General features: G+C 40.9%; 1 non-coding gene across 1 annotated transcript; it reads left to right on the top strand.

Moving 5' to 3' along the window:
- The first annotated feature begins 4,297 nt into the window (after window positions 1-4,297).
- On the top strand, window positions 4,298-4,404 carry LOC141654392 (small nucleolar RNA R71). The gene has a single exon (XR_012547953.1). It is a non-coding gene; the product is annotated as a small nucleolar RNA R71 (small nucleolar RNA).
- The last annotated feature ends 757 nt before the right edge of the window (window positions 4,405-5,161 follow it).

Genomic DNA, 5,161 nt, shown 5'->3' with positions numbered 1-5,161 from the left:
CCTTAATGTTGAATGATATACTCGGTCTCTTCGGAGAGTGGGAGAAGGTAGTTCGGTCGGTGAACATTCAATCGGCAAATTTTGCTAGGCAAAGTGAAGGATCTAGCTTTATTTGTCAACCACCCAAACTTGTTGTCAAGAGTATCGTTCTTGACCCATTTTATACTTTAGAATCATGGTGGGAAAATCGATAAGATGGCCACCTTTTACCGGTGCATAAATGTTGTTCTTGTTGAAATCCCGGTTAAAATGCTTAGCCAAATAGGTAACTAATCCTCCATTAGCAATAAAGGTCGTGCCTTCTTTGCTACAATCAACATTAAGCCATCGATCAACCAAAAGTCGTAAAGCATTGTATGGCTTGGTAAATTCTCTCCCAATGTTCAAAGCCGACTCAAGAAGAATAAAATCGAGTTTGGTAAGATGATTTGTGCCATTTCTAGCTATCAAAGTATTCCCAATGACCTTATGCTATACTCTAATGCCCGGATGGTGGACTAAAAGAGCACGACAATCATGAAAACGTGTGAATTTCCTTCCGGAAATTGTCATCCAAAGAGGAGCGGGGTCATACTTGGTAGGCATCTTTGTAAATTTTGCACTATCACTAATGCCAAATATCTTACCCAATTCGTCATAAGATAAGCATCTATCAACATTTTCAAGACGAAACTCAATGACGGTTCGAGTCTCCACCCTTGTGACTTTCAAAGAACTCAAAAATTCCAAGGTAAGGGAGGGGGTATGTCAATTCTAGCATTGTAAACAATTTACTTAACCCCATAGACTCAAAAAAAGTCTTAGTTTGTTCAAGGACACCCAACTTTGACAATGCATCTTCACAAATAAACTTAGTAGGCATGATGGTTTTCTTAGAAAAGAGAATGAATTTCTCCCTATGAGAGTCGGAAGTGAAAATTACCTCCGGATAGTTGGATAATTGTTCAATGACCGGAGTTGAAGTAGTAGCTTCCATAGGGGGATTTTGTTCTTGAACCTCCAACCTTGCCTCATGGACTACCAATGCCTTTGATACTTGTTTTGCTCGAAGAGCCAATTGCCTTTTGGAAAGTGTCTGCTTTTGGGGTGCCTTGTTTCCACATTTTGTTCTTGCCATTCTCCTTTGCTTAATTACACCAATGAAAGATTGAAATCTTCAATTTTTAGTAATGCTCAAATCGATTTAGGATGAATGAATGTTGCTTTATATCCTAAAAATCGACTCAAAACTTGAAGATTTTGGTGTTTGAATCACTTGTTGTTGCAAAAGGAGAGATTAATTTTTGTTGTGAGGGAGTTTGGATTTGATTTGGTTGAATTTGGTTGAGGGAATTTGTTTTTGTTGATGGAGAGGATGAGGGTTTTGGGGTTTTGGGGTTTTGGGATTTTGGGTAGTGTTTGTATTTTGAAGAAATGAGAATGAATGGGGGAGGAGGGTTTTAAAATGGTCCGTTAACTTTGAATTTGCAGTGGGAGACGAGCGGGCCAGGGGTCGGGACGCTCGGATTCTTCAAAAAAAGTTCAGGAAAAGACGCCACATGACGAGCGGACCGCGGGAAAGACGAGCGGATTCCTTCAGCTGAGACGAGCGTCTTCTGCTTTGGACGCTCGGATTCCTTTCCAGGGAGAAATCCCAGAATTTGGCAGCAAAAAGACGAGTGTCTTTCTTGATGGACGGCCGTCCAGATTGAGACAAGCGTATTTCTTGATGGGACGCTCGGATTAACAGTCAGACCCAAATATTATTTTATGCAGCTTCACCAGACGAGCATCTGATGGTTTGGACGCTCGGATTTCTTCAGGACGAGCGGATTATCCCTCAGACGCTCGGATTCTTCCTTGACCACACGGATTCAGGTCCATCCGTGGGTGCTTCGTAACCCATGTCATTTCATTCTTCGATTCTTGTGTTCTTCATTGTAGGGGCACTACAAAGGCATGAATAGCCTAGGCAATTGCTATCCCCACACTAAGTCTAAGCACTACACAACAATAAATTCATAAGTCCCTCCCTCACTTCTCTCAAAATGATGAATATCTTGATCAAGGCACAAAAATGTAAATCTAAAAATGACAAAAATGCAATAGAATAATTGAAATGCAAGTTAGGGAGTTAGAATATTTACAAATGGTGGTTTAAGGAGGACTCCACCAAACTCTCATCCAATGTGAGATGTCAAGGGGGCATGTTCAAGGTGTTGTTGATATTACTCAACACCTTGAAGAAGTAGTCGAAAGCTTGCTCATTATCATGATAAAGATCCTCAATAGATCTTTGCACTTGTTGTTCTCCATGATGGTCTTGGGTCATAGCATTACCAATATAGGGATTGAATATCCCTTCAAACTCATCATCCCAAAGACCGCATACTTTGTCTACTTGCTCACTAAAAACGTCTTGAGTTGATAAAGACAACTCTCCTTCTTTCTTGTCTTGGCCAATAAGGCCTTTCTCTTCACTTGTCATGGGTGAGCTTTTCAAGCTCTCATTGTTGCAATTTCCTTGCTCTTTTGATGGGGCATTATCCACTTTCTTTCTCCATTGAAATTCCAACTTCTTCCTATCATCCTTCCGGCTATAGTGATCAACCATAAAACAGGGCTCATGCAATCGGGAAGCTCTCATGGTCTTGTCAAGATTAAAAGTGATGGTTTCATCTCCCACTTCAAGGGTGAGCTCTCCATGCTTCACATCGATCACCGCTCCCGCGGTGTGCAAGAAAGGTCTTCCTAAGATAATAGGAATGTTGGAGTCTTCTTCCATGTCAACAATAACGAAATCCACCGGGATGAAGAATTTTCCAATTCTCACGGGAACATCTTCCCATACTCCTAAAGGTGTCTTTGTCGATCTATCCGCCATTTGAAGCGTGATGTTGGTGCATTTGAGTTCTCCCATTCCTAGCCTCTTGCTAACCGAATATGGCATGACACTAACACTTGCCCCAAGGTCACATAAAGCTTTATTGATTGTAGTGTCACCAATAGTGCATGAAATGGAGAAACTTCCCGGATCCTTGAGCTTTGGAGGTGAACTCCCTTGAAGGATGGCACTACTCACCTTAGTGAAGGCAATAGTCTCAAGCTTCCGGATTGATTTCTTCTTTGTAAGAATGTCCTTCATGTACTTTGCATAGGCCGGAACGTGATTGATCAATTCCGTGAAAGGAATCGAGACTTCTAAATTCTTCACAATTTCCATGAATTTTCCAAGTTGGTCATCAAACTTAGGCTTAGCTTGACGACTCGGGAATGGAAGTCTAATCACAATAGGCTCCTTCTCTTTGGCCTTTTCTTCATTTTTCTTTGAAACTTCTTGATTGGTGGGTTCTTCTTCCCTAGAGTTTTGCACAACTCTTTCCTGTCACTAGCCTCTACAACTTCATCCTCAACTTGCTTCCTTGGCCCTTCATATCTTGTACCACTCCTCAAGTGAATGGCACTAACCGTTTCATGTCTTGGGGGATTACTTTGAGGTGGTAATTGCCCCTTTTGTCTTTGAGAGCTTGAAGATGCTAGTTGGGTCATTTGAGTTTCCAACATTTTTGTGTGGGCTAGGATGTTGTTGATGGTGATGTCTTTTGCTTGGCTATCTTTTTGCATTTGAGTGGAAAATTCTTGTTGAGTCTTTTGCATTTGGAGGACCGCTTTTTGAACATCAAAACCTTGGTCATTTTGTTGATTGTATGGAGTTTGATTTTGGTAACCTTGGTTTTGGTTGTAAAAGGGTCTTTGATTTTGGTTTCTCATTGGAGGTGGGGTGTATGTCGGTTGAGGGTTTTGAACATTTTGGCTTTTGTATGAGAGATTTGGATGAAATTTGGTGTTTTTATTGTAATAGTTGGAATAAGGGGTACCACTTTTGTATGCTTGAAAAGCATTCAGTTGCTCATTTGTTCCCCTACATTCACTTTGGTCATGTCCCAAAGTTCCACAATTCTCACATATTCCACTTGGAATCGATGAAGATGTTACCATGGCATTAACATGTTGCTTTGGTGATTTTGAGGCTTCTTCAAGCTTAGCCATAGCCTTTTCAAACTTCAAGTTGATGGTATCAATATGAGCACTAAGTTGAGCACCCAATTGAGTAATATAGTCCACTTCATGCTTTCCTCCTCTAGTAGCCTTGCGAGGTCTACTATATTGTGAATTATGGACCGCCATTTCCTCAATCTTGTTCCAAGTTTGATTATCGTCAACTTCGGTGAACATACCATTTGATCCCATGTTGAGAATTTTTCGGGAGTCTTCATAAAGACCATTCCAAAATTGTTGTACCAAGAACCACTCGCTAAGTCCATGATGAGGACATGAGCGGCAAGTTCCTTTGAATCGCTCCCAAGCTTCATACAAAGATTCTTCGTCCCTTTGCTTAAAACCCGTGATTTGGGCTCTTAGCATGTTAGTCTTTTCCGGAGGGTATAACTTTTTGTAGAAAGCTAGAGCCAACTTCTTCCAAGAGTCAATTCCAAGAGTAGCCTTATCAAGGCTCTTTAACCATTGTTTCGCGGTACCAATTAGAGAAAAAGGAAATAAGACCCATCGAATTTGGTCTTGAGTCACTCCGGTTTGTGAAATCGCATCACAATAGTCACAAAAAGTCTCCATGTGAGAATGAGGGTCTTCACTAGGCATCCCCCTAAATTGGCTTCTTTCGACTAATTGGATAAATGCGGATTCTGCAATAAAATTTCCGGTTAAGTGTTGTGGTGTGGGAGTACCATTGGGTAGGTTCTCCTCGGTTGGTACGGAATGTGATGAAAACTTAGGCATTGTGGGCTGATTGTGTGGTTGATTTTGTGTTAGGTTCTCCTCACCTTCTCTTGCAAAAGGGTTGATGAACTCAATAGTATTTGGTTGAATATCTACAACCTCACCAATAACTCTCAAAGTATTTCTAGCAAGTCTTCTATTGGTTGTCAAAGTCCTTTCAATTTCGTGATCAATGGGTAACAAGTTACCTTGTGATCTTCTAGACATGCAAAATATCAAACAACTCGAAAACAATTAGAACAAACCTTGAGGAGTTTTACTTCCCCAAGGCAAAGAAAGACACAACTAATAACAATCAAAGAAAATAAAATCAAGTTAACACCGTCCCCGGCAACGGCGCCATTTTTGGTCGGTCTGCTTTGAGCTTAGATTTCGGTTACTTGTC

Source organism: Silene latifolia, chromosome 4 (genome assembly GCF_048544455.1).
Source record: "Silene latifolia isolate original U9 population chromosome 4, ASM4854445v1, whole genome shotgun sequence".
NCBI lineage: Eukaryota > Viridiplantae > Streptophyta > Magnoliopsida > Caryophyllales > Caryophyllaceae > Silene > Silene latifolia.
The sequence above is the reverse complement of the archived record's forward strand: the minus strand, read 5'-3'. Positions and strand labels throughout refer to the sequence as shown.